Here is a 14,420-nt window from a genome sequence, read left to right on the forward strand (position 1 = left end):
GATTGTTGGGCTTCGGGGGGGGGGGGGTGCACATCCTTAAACTGAAAAAGGGGCTTTGAAGACTTAAAGGGATGTTTTACTTTTGCCCAAATCACCAGAACGAGCAGCACTGGGAGAGGGGAAAATGCTATACTTACCACCCCAGGAACTGATGTCACATTCATGGGCTGCTGGGGACAGACCTGGACTCCTCCTGTGATTATCTATTGAAGTAAGATTATGATTATGTAAATGCAATGTAAACACAATCTTACTTCAATAGGTGATGGCAGGAGGAGTCTGTGCGATGCGTTTTAAAACGCATTGCAAATGCCACATGTGACGTGACGCAACATAATGGCTCTTCCTGCGATCACATGTTGAGGTAACATTGCGTTCCATCACATTTAGTAATGCGATCACAGGAGGAGCCTATGCGTTCCCAAACACAACGCAAACGCCACATGGAAATGCGACCTCAGATTCCTGGATAACCCCTAGGCAGCAGAAATAAAAAGAAAGCATATCCCATTCTGACATTTCCATTGTTCGGCATTGAATTCAGTCTGAAATTCCAGGGGTTCAGCCGATGCATGGCCGCCTCAGACAGGTAAATCATTTGCTGTTCCCAGGTCCAAGGAAGCCATTCATTGGCTAAAGCGTGCCAAAAACTGGAACAATGCAGAAACCGTGATCCAGAGCAGGGTAAGTATGTGGTGATGCCCAACATCCTGGTATGAGCAGGGGCTACCGAGCAGTTGTTATTCATTCAGATTTAAAGCCCCATTAATGAGGGGTCCTCCACACTTCAAAAAGTTAGGGCATAGACTTCTGAAATGGGAGTACTCCGGGTAACATTGATTGCCAGGTTGGTTCCCTCACAGCGCCTCATCCATACAAGTGGCAGTGCCTGGTACAGCGACTGTGCAGGGGGAGCTGCTGTGCCTGGATAAAGGACAAGTGTTTGCAAGTTATCAGCTTATCTGATGTCTTGTTGGACAAACTACAACCCTCATCATGCTCCACAGGACTACTGAAACAAAACCGTGGCTGACAGACCCTTGTAGAGGAAGTAGAGTCGCCCCGGGGATATGATATCATGCTTGTATAACGCACTCCCCCCCTCCCTGCGTCATCCACACAGAAGTGTCGCACAGCCGGCGGGCGCAGGGACAGGATGTTTGGCGCATCCCCCGGATCCGGCCTGTGGGAAAGTCTCGGGCGGGAGGGCGGCGCACGTGTTGTGTGTGTGAGTGTGTGCAGGACACGTGTGACGCGGCGGCCGGGCCTCCCGCACTGCTCTCCTCCCCGGGGCCGCCTGTGTGCACAGGTCGTGAGAACACACCGAACCCTGCAGCCTGCGGCCGGGCCCGGTGCCAGCACCATAATCCCTTCCTGCCTGCGCCTCGTCTCACACAGCGGGGGCGCGCAGCACTCAGCCCGGCGCGGGGGCGCGCAGCACTCAGCCCGGCGCGGGGGCGCGCAGCACTCAGCCCGGCGCGGGGGCGCGCAACACTCAGCCCGGCGCGGGGGCGCGCAACACAGCCCGGCGCGGGGGCGCGCTCCTCGCTCACCGTGTACCGCGTACTCTGCGCAGGACGCCGTTCACACCAGGTTTACTCTGAACTTTTTATATTTCTAACCAGAGCCATAAGATTTATAGAAATGACAGTCATAAAATTCAAGCAGGGTAAACAATGGACACTTACCCATAGCTCCAGGCACGGTGACTGTGGTTTTCTTCTTATATTTATTATTTATGACCTCCTCCCTATTAAAATCAATGTTTATAATTATGTCAGTGAGACAGAAGGGCTTTGGGACTGTTACCAGAGCCCCTCCATGTTGCAGATTCACAAGCTGTTACACTGTCTCCTTCCCCCGCTGTGTGAGATTTAGGGCGCTGTCACGCGGGACGTTTTGGCTGCGTTTGCAAACACAGGCCAAGCCGCACCCATCGGGACGAGCAGGGGCCTGATTGCATCGGGTTTTCTATAGAATCGCTGAGCCGATCGGGCTGCGGCCCGCCCCGATGGGTGCGGTTTGGTCTGCATTTGCAAACGCAGCCAAAACATCCCGTGTGACAGCGCCCTTAGTGATGGGAAGTAGGATCATTAGCCTTAGCTCACTAAAAAGAGCCGGCTCTACTGTCTCATGAATAGCTTCCTATTAGGGTGCGGTCATACATAACGCTAGCGCGCAGTGCTAGGGGGCGGATCTCAGCCCAATCACACATGCGTTTCTATGAAAACCGCATACGCATTAGGGGCAAGATTCGACCAAGCGGTATGTGCGCTAGCGGTACATGTGACCTCACCCTTAAATGTATAATAGGGAACCTCAGTCCAGTCAGTCAACCAATTTCCACACCACTTTGAGGGCGCGTACACACGTTGCGTTTTGGTTGCGTTTTCATTGCGTTTGAAACGCATATACAACAGCTGATTACATTGCAATTTACGTTTGTAAACGCAATGTTAATGCATGCGTTAACAAAACGCATGTGTTAACGCATTGTTAGCGCATGCGTTAACATCGCGTTTACGATGTGTTTTGTAAACGGAAATCTTTACAGTGATGTAATTAGGCAAATCACCTCTCCTCAACTGTTGTATATGCGTTTCAGACGCAATGAAAACGCAGGTCAAAATGCAACGTGTGAATGCGCCCTTAGGGTGCGGGCACACAGTGTGTTTTAAACACATTGAAAACACATACTTTTTTTTGCATGTTACTATCCATTTGGTTTCTTTAAATTAGTTTTTCTACATTTATGGGAGTGTTAAGTGTGAAAATGTTTACACTGCCGCTGTGTGACCTGAGCCCGCTGGGAACGCTGCAGCGCATGCCCCTTATGATCAGAGCATAATGACCTCGGTATTGCTATGCGCAGTGTTTTCGTGCCCAGGGTCTGACGCAAACTCCAGTCAACTTTGAAGTGAGATGCAAGTTGGTTGTATAAAGTCAAGGAGAGTTTAACAGTAAAGTCAAGTTGGGGAGCTGTGAACACCTCCTCCTCTGTGATTGTGCTTTGGACTTCAGGAGATCTGGTTAGTGATGTCTCTGGATGCAGGACCATCAATCACAGTGAAAGGGGCTTTCTGAGGAAGAGAGAGCTTGACTTCAGTGTCAAAATCTCAACCTCCTTTACTTTATACAACCAGTTTACAGTTCACTTCAAAGTTGATCTGCTGGATGATGCCACCGCACTGGATCATGGCAGAAACAGGATCTGGAAGGTGTTCAGCTGCTTGTCAACATACTGGTAGTGGTTTATAAGGTTAAAGGAAATCTACCATTTGGTTTTATGCATTTTTAACCAAACATACCTTGATAATGCAGTAGCAACACTTCTGCAGAAAAATATCTTGTTTAATCCCTGAACTGAGTGGTTTTGCTAAAAAATACTATTATAAAATTATGATAATGAGGCTTCTGTGGTTGCCCAGGCACTCTCCTCTTCTTAATGCTTCAGCCCTGTCCTGCCCAGTATTAGTCGAGAACACTGTGTTGGCCCTGACAGGCAGAAGTAATCAATTGCTGCACCATCCCCCAGTTGCTGTGTATGTTTCATCCAGCTCAGTTTGGTAAGTCCTGTCTCGACAGTTCAGGCATCTCTTTTATGTACAGCAACCGTTCTGCACCCAAATTTCCCAAAGTCATGAACTTTATAATTGTTTTTTGAGCAAAATCACTCAAATCAGGCATTAAACAAGATATGTTTCTGCATCAGTGTCGCTACAGCATTCTCAAGGTATGTTTGGTTCACAATGCATAGACACAAATTGTAGTTTTCTGCTAATTTCTGCTGCCAGGTTCCCTTTAAACCCAAGCAGGATGTTGGCATAGTGCTGGTTGGGCTCCCAAACTGACAGGTGATTTTCATTGTAGCTGAAGATAGCCATCTACATTAGGTAATTGCATGCATAACAATTCCATATCTTTTTCATATTTTATGGGAAGACCCCCTTAAGAGCAGATCGGTATGCAAAAAAACCCTGGCTCCCCATCAGCCGATCTGATGTCTGTGAGGACACCAATCCCACCCATCATTCCAGGTCCAAATATAGGCGGCCTCATGTCCATATACAGCTGACGGCTGAGGTAAGATGCACTTGATCTATTCCTGCGGGGAGGTAGCACGTTCTATGAAAGATTTTCCTGACAGCTGAAGAATTAATTAATTGGGGTCACGGTTCTCTCATTTATAGCACAGGGCAGGATTATGGTGTGAAGCTGCCATTGCTTCCAGCAGTCAGTGCTCAGGATAGTGAAATAATTAGCTGCCAGATACAAGCCTTCCCATCCTTCAGCTTGTCTTCACCCACTTCAAAGCTTCATGTACTTTCATCAGGAGGGAAATTGATCCATATGCTGTGCATTCTTACATTGGTTTGCTTTGGCATCTTCAGAGCTCATTGTCAGAGGGATGGATAACCTGTTGTATATCCGTTTACCGCTGGTGGTGCACATGGCCTTCCATCATTAGATACAGTTTCATGTAGCCAACGTATTGTGCGAGTGATATTAAATTTCTTGCTCCAGTCCCTTCAAGATTACATTATGGCACCTCTATCTTTGGTCTAAAAAAAGATGCCTTACAATGTTATTCAACCCCTGTTCTGGATTGCACTCTAAAACCTGTGTACCACTCCGAATGATCTCCGCTCCAAATCAGATAATTATAATTTGGGTACCCGAAGAAAGAATCACACACAGACACCTATGGTCTCTAAGATTTTCTAATTTATTATTGAACTACAGAGTATTTATCTAGCTATACATGGTTTCCCATGAAAGATAGTTCTCAAACTTTAAGTTCCTAGTGATGTTTATACAATAAAAATAATTTTCAACCCCCTTACTTTACAATTTTACTCAGTTTTATTGCCGTTTTAGCTCCTATCACTTAGTGATGGTCATTGTAAGATTGCAGGGACTCTCTAAGCACTTCATGATTCCTCTGTGCTATGAGATGCTGTGTGCTGACAATGTGCTTAGATTATCAGGGTGCAGGGTTTATCTATCTTTTATTTAGCTTTTGAACATTCTACTAGAATCTGAAACATAGAAAAAGAGAGATGAGATGGATATAACACACAATGAGACTTTCAGCTCTGCAAACTCACCTAATCAATGAAACACAGTCAGCTCTGCTATAAAGTCCTTATCTTTCTGTAGCTTGTAGAGTAAGTTTCTGCACGCTGCTGCTTGCCAGCAGGAAGTGCCTGTGTCTGAGCTGGTCTTGTAAGGAGGCCCCTTGCAATGCTGTATTTTTGTTAATAACAGTGAATTAGAGAATGTGTTATTTTGTTATTTCGAATATATTTAAGAATCTTGTCCTTGTGGGAATACCCCTTTAAAAGGGAATACCCCTCTTAGGTACTACGCTTGGTTTTGATTGGCTTGTCTTAATTTGGTCCTATTTCCACAGTTGTGCACTAAGTAAAAAGAGATATATACGCATTTACTTTACATGGTGTTAGATAAAGTATGTACTTCACTAAAAAATAAAGTCCTATTCTTAACACCCCAAAAACATTTTGTATCCACAGGATAGGACATAACCTGCTGATTGGGGGAGGCTTCCTCCCAACGAAAAGAGCAAGACCCTGCACATGGACCCTGCTCTCCTATTCATCTCTATGGCACTGGCAGAGATAGAAGTAGCTAAGCACTGCCCTCTACTATCAGTGCCATAGACTGAATGGACCTGTTGCTCCTCTCATTTGGGGTACAACGGATCCTGTGATTGTGCTATGACCCCCACTGATCAACCACTATCCTCTATGCACAAGACTAGCTGCAACTGGGAATCTCTTTTAACCCCTTCATGAACGGTCGACTTATATATACGCCGGCTGATTGTGAAGTGGAGTGTATTGCACAGCCAAAACCTGCCAATAACTGCCGCAGTCAAAGCTGGCACTTACCACTGCTGATTATGGGTGCCGCCATCTTTGATGGCTGATCGGTTTCCATGACAGCGGCAAGGCTCCCACAGGTGTCATTCAGCATCCTGTATTAGAGAGACAGTCTAATACAGGAGCAGTGTATTCACAATGTACTGCAATACAATACAATTGTAGTATATTGTCTAAGTGATCAGAACCCCTAAGGTTTAGGTTCCCTAAGGGGGCTGAAGGGGAAAAAAAAAAGTTTGGAAAAATATTTAAAATTTTTTTAAAAATGTAAAAATTCAAATCACACCCCTTTAGGAAATAGTAGCAGAGAAAACTTTCTCTAGAGTGATCTAAGTGTATAAAACATAACTTTTATTCAAATCACATAAAAGAGCACAAAAATTATATGTGATAAATCGTTAGGGTTGTGGGCATATACTGTTCATAAGTAAAGCCGCCTTGTGGATGTAGTACAGTTAAAATTAACATATATCCATCATCACAGAAAACCACCATCCAGTAGAACCGTGTGATGGATGTCATAGGGGGGATACAAGGGGTATCCGGGCAATTCAATGATGATAGGTCAATGAAACGCTAGGTGGCGCATGCTGTAAGCAAGAGCTCCATAATATCAACTGTAAGTCACACCCCTTTAGATGAAAAAGTTACGGGTGACAGATTATGGCAACACAAGGGTTTTTTTTCTTTTTTTTAATGTATGGTTTTTGAATTTTCTTAAAGGTATTTTTTAAAGACATACCTAAACTATATACATTTGGTATGTCTGCCATCATACTGATCCATAAAATAATTAAATACCTTATCTTCATGTTGCTGAAGTTAGGGACTCGGCAAATAGCCTACCATATTCAAAATCTAGAACTACTCCACCATGATTAATATGCTACTACAAAAAACGGAGTTATAACGTTCTTTTATAAAAGCAATAAATTTAAACCTTTATTTATTCCACAAGAAAACACACAGTTGTATTATCATAAAATAATTGGTGTATTTTTTTATAGAGGAAATCCAAACAAAAGGTCTGATGAGACAAAAGACCATATGACTGCGTTACAGGGTATCTTACTCGATTCTATGGTTCACACATCAATATTCGCTGTCATTGCCACAGTCATGCTTATCAAGAGTGAGCATAAAGTGTGCCCCAAATTATGAGATTCACAAGTAACAGACAAGTGTCCTACCCATTTTGCGCCTTCTATGGCTGCCTCTCGGACTCCCAAACGCGCGTTCTCCCACGCTTCTTCACCCCCTGAAGAGGGGTGCCCAAGCCAATTTTATGAATGGATACTATGGGCTCATGCACAAAATGGCTACATTCACACGAACGTGTGATTTCTTGTATTTCCTGACATTTATTTGGTCATTTTATTCTTTAACTTCCCATGACATCTTGTTAAAAAAAAGTGTTTAAGCCATGAACTTCTCTTGCTTGTTCCTATGGATACTTTGTATTGCGGGGAGTCCTTGACACACAGGATGGGCTGTTTAGTAATTTGTGACAATGACAAATGTTTAGCAAACACGGGAGAAACACATTTGATCGACAGTCAACATAGCAAATGTCATCAGTATAAACAGGCCCTGTGCAAATATGGCAAGGCTCCTTTCTCCATGTCGTTACGAGCAGAATTATGAGAACCTGACGTGGACATAGGATGTTTTATTAGATTGGATTCTGTTTGTTTTGCAGATTTGCAAGTGTCTCATCTCATGTTGTAACATCTCATAAGGGAACTGAGCATTGGAAGACTGGCCATACATTGTGTCCCAGCACACATGGGTATGGCAGGCCATAATTTTTAATAGGAGAAACGTTTGTAACATTCTTTAAAAGCACATATACCCTACAGGTGCAGATGACTAGACAAATGCTATATGAGCCATGGCTATATGCACTAGGTAAATAGGGATACTATATACACAGATAGGGCACATTTACAATGCTGTTGTTGGTCCATGAACTTAGTGCCCTAAGGCATGGACTGCCATCACTGCGGGGGACAGAACTCCTTACTAGAGATGAGCGAGCACTAAAATGCTCGGGTGCTCGTTATTCGAGACAAACTTTTCCAGATGCTCGAGTGCTTGTCTCGAATAACGAGCCCCATTGAAGTCAATGGGAGACCCGAGCATTTTTTTAATAAAACTGAACAGTAAAAGAACAGTGCAAAAAAAAAAATTCCAGATGTTTGCAGATGTTTTACTTGTAAGAACACATTGAAATAACACTATTCTTCACTTTGCAGGTGTTCGCGCGTGTCTCCCGCTAAGTTAGGAGATGTGCACGAACATCTGGAATGTGAAGAATAGTGTTCTTTCAATGTGTTCTGCACTTAAATGCTCCTGTGTTCACTGTTTTTAATGTTTTAATTCTATTCTTCACATTGCAGGTGTGCGCGCGTGTCTCCCGATAGGTTCGGAGATACGCGCGCACAGCTGCAAAGTGAAGAATAGAATTAAAACATTAAAAACAGTGAATACAGAACCATTTAAGTGCAGAACACATTGAAAGAACACTATTCTTCACATTCCAGATCTCCTAACTTAGCGGGAGACACGCGCGAACACCTGGAAAGTGAAGAATAGTGTTATTTCAATGTGTTCTTACAAGTAAAACATCTGCAAACATGTGTAATATTTTTTTTTTTACAATAAAAATACTTTTATTCAATTTATTTTATTAATTTACTGCTCGATCTCGAGCCGGCGAGATACTCGTCCGAGTAACGAGCCGGTCCGAGTATGCTAATACTCGACCGAGCAGTATACTCGGACGAGTATACTCGCTCATCTTTACTCCTTACATTATAGCCATCTATCATATAAGGAGTTCTTGTTTTTTCACTAAAAAGAAGCAATAACAGGATTACTGTCTGTTTAGTAAAGATGCAGCACTCCTTACATCATTGATTGCTATGATGTAAGGAGTTCTGTACTTAGTAGTGATGTCAGTCCATGCCACAGGAATATGGAAGGTCCAAGGTTCGCTCGACCGACAATGGTAGTGTGGCAAATAAGAAACTTGTCTGTAATAAAATATGTAACCATATTCATCAGGAACCTGGTCCAAGAGTGCCTGTATTTTTGGGAGTGACTGAGCTTTGTTTAAGGGGATTTCCGCTAACAGTATTTACCCCAGGGCAGGTACCTAACCCATAGCAGTCTTTCCAATTAGACCTTCAGTATCCAGAAGTTTCTTGGTTCCAAAGTCATCTGTGTAAACGGAGTCGAGGCACTAAAGTATGACTCCCACCACATGGACTTGTATTGAAAGGTATATATGTAGTCCTAATATGTGATATGCTTAGTACCCCTTAGACCAGTGGTGGCGAACCTATGGCACGGGTGCCAGATGTGGCACTCAGGGCCCTCTATGTGGGCACCCAGGCCACTCCCCCAATTTCACCAAACAGGACCAAATCCACCAAATCTTCGTGTAGTCCCAAGAAACTTAAAAGATGCTGCTCTCAGCTCTGTTTTAAAGTGACACTTCGTTGGCTGTTTGGAACTGCAGTAAAAAGTGAGAAGGTGTTGACTAAACTGCATTGTCTTGGAGGTCCTCCTGCTGGATCCCACCATTCTTCCTGGAGAGAAGCTACAATGATAGTCTGAATGTGTCCACCTTCTTTCAACTGTATTGGTGGCCTCAGGGGGCCGATACAGTTGAATGATGTTGAAGAACAGGTAGCAACAAGTTACTACTATGGTAAATAAGTGGATTCTGGTTGTAGTTTGGGCACTCGGTCTGCAAAGGGTTCGACATCGGTGCCATAGACGTTTTCATGAAACATGTTTAAAATTACACCTGTGCCAACACCTACTAATGTTTTGTGTTATGTAGAAAGAAGATGTCTCTCCGACTCCTGGTAAAGCTCTGGATTCCAACGTCCGAGATATAATATGATATGTTTAGAGCAGAGGAGCCCCGGCTGGTAGCTCGACTCTGATATACTCCGTGTAAGGACCTGCCAGAAGTGACATTACTTTGGCTACAGAAAGCTGCACAGCGGGTTGCAGTCCATCCATGTTGCATTGCAAGGTAAAAACTGCTGTGAAAACCTGTGCGTGGATGAGATATGTTTATGTACAGCTTGCTGCAGCTATTATACCTCAGCATTATCGTCCTGTGTGAACAAGGATTAATAACAAGTCCTGGAAGGAGTTTTTCTTTCAAAATGCTCTTTTTCCGAAATCTGAATGAACAAGCCAAGTATTTATTGGCATTCCATTCATAAGGCTATAGCAGCATTTTTTCCATTTCAGTCCTGAACATGAACGTGAAATTCAACATTACTTTCAGAATGTATTTGTTTAAGCTGATTCTAAAGAATGTTTATGTCTAAGGAAACTGCTCTTCATTCTTTTATCAGCTTTACTCCTCACTCCCACGGGTTTTGTTTTACTTTATTACTTTATGTCGAGAACCCGAACAAGGCCAAAATGTTTTTTTTGGCGGTTAAGTTCTAAGGGTCTGTCAACTCATTTCTATGCTTAATCCTGTGTCAAGTGTCATGCAAGTGAAGGGAATTTCTGCATCACAGTAAGTGACTGCCATTTTAGGACTATAGAGGGTGAATCAACATTTCAGAAATGGGAAACGGAAAAAAAATGGACAAATCTGAATTTTCCATCAAGTAATGGATGAGAGGGATCTATTTTTTAGGCTATGCTTGGAAAGTTGCTGCCATTTAGAAAGCCACCACATAGGGCAAGGTTTATCCAATCGGAAGGTGGTCATGTAGCAAGTCAAAGACCAGAATTAATTGCTGCAGTATCTGTGGTGGTCAAATAATGTATCAACACAGAAAGTTGCAAGAACAACCAGGAACATGCCCTGTGATGCACAGCTATGTGACGTGTTGTCCACTGTGGTGAACTTGAAGCTAAAGGCACTGGATCCAATCATTTTGAACCTGCTTAATAATCTTCTATCTAATTGAAGAAATGTTTATAAATGTCAGATTAATGAAAACTGAATGTGAACGCCCAGACGAGAATACCCCTTTAACTGTTGTCCTCCCAGGCAGTGGTCCCAGCTGCAATTACAAAGTATTCCACTTTTGGAGACCTCCTAGAGAGGTGATCAGTCTCCATAGTCAGCTCCTAACATGCAGAGGGCACTATTCGCAACAACTACCCACCCTATGCATTGGTAGGGTTGTTGTAGACCCAATATGGCAGATTTAAATATGATGGCCATGTTCCAGACATGCCCTAAAAGATCTTCATGGACATATTTCTATCCGCCGGAAGTAAGCCTCAAGCCACATGGTTAGGTCCGACAGAAACGGATGACGCCGAACCTACATTTTGGGTCTACTCATCTCTACTAGTGAGGAATTGATACATAAAGCAAATTGGACAATAGTATCCGGTTTCATCATACAAACAATAACCATTATTTGCAGTAATGGGAACACATTGACTAGACTGTGCTCTTGGTCCCGCTTTATCCGTGGACCTCATAGTAGTTGCTATGACTGCTATAGTTGTTAATACACCAATATAATCCAGACTCTTTTATTGTAACATGCGATCTACAGTCTACATCCCCAACACTAACATCAAACATTAATTGTACAATCTTACATAACCATTGGAAACACTGGATCATAAACTGGATTTTGGCAGAATCGTAGCATGTAAACACAACTTCATTAACCAGCGCAGATGTACATCCTTAGGTAAATTATACTTTATTATAGGGTGCAGTCTCCTTAAGGAATAAAGGAGCAGCCCTAAGGAAGGCAGCGACAAATGACTATATTTATATCGTGCAATGGAATATAAATTCCAAAAACAATAGTGGGTAGAAAATTATTTATCTGTAATGAAAATGACACCTGCTGTATTAGAAGGTGAACTTTAAAAAAAAAAAAATTATTATTTTTTTTGCAGGTCCAAACCCTACAATACTTCCATCACCGAAATTTTATAAAATAGTTTTTTCTTAGTTGTAACACGTCTTAAAGATTTCTGTGCTTTTGTTTTCTTCTGGCATTGTACTACACTGCGTCATCTGTCGGTGCTGTATAAATAAAGGCGCTAATACTAGGATTACCACACAATATATACCACAGCGTAGGCTTGTACCGCAGCCTAACTCGTATAACCCAGTGAAGTTGCTGATATTATCCCTCAGTTGATGCAGGGAGGGTTCGTGCACTAACCAGAGTGAGCTATTTCGGGTCAGGGGATAGATTCCAGACAGGTCTGGTTAGGGAGGGACATTGGGGCATAGAGGAGGAAGGTCAGCTGACGGCGGCTTCACAAGCAGAGACCTGCACAGTTCTGGGAAAGTATCATCTTGTGAGCAGGCCCTGGGGCTTCTGTAACGTCATTCCCCGGCTCTGTTATTTCAGTCACAGGAAGGTATCCTGTTAGGGCTGTCAGACAGGGTGTGCCGCAACGTCTCTGTAACACAGGCCACAAGTCAGTGCAGGGAAGTGACACAGCCGCGGCTTCTGGTGTGAAGTGTGCGCAGTGACATCTGCCAGCGGAGGCCTCCTCCCGATGGAAACCTGACACTGGCTGTGTGTCACAAGGAAGCAGGGAGGGAGACACAATGACACATAACCTCTGACACCACATGACACGGATCCTGGGGAAATGTCAACCCAGCCTCACACTTACCCTGATGCACGACTTAGCTCATGGCCAAAAGAGATCGCCTTTTATCTGTTTTGTTATACATTAGTCATTAAATGCACAGGCCTTGCATTGATATAACACTTTAGACATCACAGTAGAAGGCTTACCGTGCACAAATAGCGGATCCGTTGCTGAAGCGTCTGTCCTCACAAACCGTATGTCTTTCATTCTTTTTGGGGATCCTCATAAAAAATGTAAGGCTGGCAAATGATGTCACTATTTTTCATGTTCCCGTAGATTTCTACGGGAGGCTTGACCCCCAAACACAGACAGGAATAGGATCTGATATGAGTTTTCTACAGCCTCCACATCCAATTGCAAAAAACAATTGTCAGTGGGCCACCCACAGAAAGTAAAAAGTTGTTGCCTTAATTGTTGTCTGCTTAACCCCTTAAAGGGGCTTTCCCACAAGACAAGTAAGGCTCTGTCTCCGCGATGAGACTCCCACAGATCACTAGAACAGGGGGTCTGATAGGGTCCAAGGTACCTCCGTCAGACCCCTCTCCCCTCCCCGAGATGAGCGGAACAGACAGCCGTGCGTGACACCCCCTTGAGGAAGCGACGGTGAAACGTTCGTCGGGGTGCTGTGGTGGTGGTCTTGGGATCCATTTGTATGGTTGGTAGGCACCTATACATATAACGCTCTTTTTGGGCAAACTTACTATTGGGTTCCGGTATATACACATATATTTATTTTGTGCTCTCTAGATTTATTTCTATACCTATTGAGGGTGGATTTGTGTTTCATTGACCACCACCACTCTTGTGTGTTTGTTGTGTATTTTAGGTGATGATTTTAAATAGTTTTGTCCTTTTTGGTTGCCTTTTGGAAATAAAGATTGAAGATTTTATTCTATTGTTTCATGTATTGTGACTTCATTAATGTGGTCCTCAGTGCGTGTCAGTTCTGCTCCATTCATCTCTTTGGAGCTGATGGAGATTAGCGACTTCTAGTATGACATACTTCCCCATATGAGAAGACTAGTTCTATAAACCATACATTATATTCGGGAACTTGGCACAGACTTTGCCAGTTTACACCACTGCCCACAGTTAACACCCATGATTGGTGCCATCACCGGCTGCGGGTGTTAACCCGTTAAATACTGCTCCCGGCAAAGCTGCCATCTTGGTTCTGATTGTCTGCTCCCATTACAGCCTCCAGTATGTGGAGTATGTGACCAAGTCATTGAGGGGTTAAAGGGGATGTGTAGCAAATATCATCTATCACTTTGTTGACAGGACAAGGCTATATTCACAAGACTTAGGGTGATGCCACACATGGTGTTTTGAAGCCGTTTTTGGTTCCTTTTTAAGCAGTTTGATTAAAAAAATGTATGTGTTTTTTGAAAACGCATCCGTTTTTGACAGATTTTACCAATTATCTTAGTTAAAACTGGTCAAAAATGCATGCGTTTTCAAAAAAAGCATGTGTTTTTTTTTTTTTGGTTCAAAAACGCATGTGTTTTTTTAACGCAAGCGTTTTTGGATGGGCTGCTTAAAAACGGACCAAAAACGGGTTCAAAAAGCATGTGCCCATTTTTAACGGTCCGGTTGCATCCATTTTTTTCTTTTGTTTACGGTGGAATTCCTGATTCTCCTAGCAATGAGACATTTTGCTAATGAGTGTAGTCACATTTTTATCATGGACACATTCTATTGAGAAGACAGTTAACAGGCTACACTAGTGCAAGCTTTGCTATTTAACAACACAGACATGTTGAAAAACAGCCACAAATGGACATTTTTTTCATGTAAATAAGCCTTTAAATTTTCCCTTTTATGTCAAAAGGTAATAAATATAAACTGGATCTCATGCGTTTTGCCATTCTTTTGCACAACAATAATGCAGTGTTG

General features: G+C 43.1%; 1 long non-coding RNA gene across 4 annotated transcripts in view; it reads left to right on the plus strand.

Annotated features, from left to right (window-relative positions):
* The first annotated feature begins 1,116 nt into the window (after nucleotides 1–1,116).
* Nucleotides 1,117–14,420, plus strand: part of LOC140135000 (uncharacterized) — an 89,383-nt gene continuing 76,079 nt past the window's right edge. For 2 of the 4 annotated variants that reach the window (XR_011856443.1, XR_011856442.1), the window contains exons 1-2: nucleotides 3,851–4,083; nucleotides 9,754–9,951. This is a non-coding gene — a long non-coding RNA (uncharacterized lncRNA). Of the gene's footprint in view, nucleotides 1,229–3,850; nucleotides 4,084–9,753; nucleotides 13,381–14,420 lie in introns of those variants that run through there. The other 2 variants (XR_011856444.1, XR_011856445.1) reach the window with 2 other exon arrangements.

The sequence above is a fragment of the Engystomops pustulosus genome, chromosome 6 (assembly GCF_040894005.1).
Source record: "Engystomops pustulosus chromosome 6, aEngPut4.maternal, whole genome shotgun sequence".
In the NCBI taxonomy this organism is placed as follows: domain Eukaryota; kingdom Metazoa; phylum Chordata; class Amphibia; order Anura; family Leptodactylidae; genus Engystomops; species Engystomops pustulosus.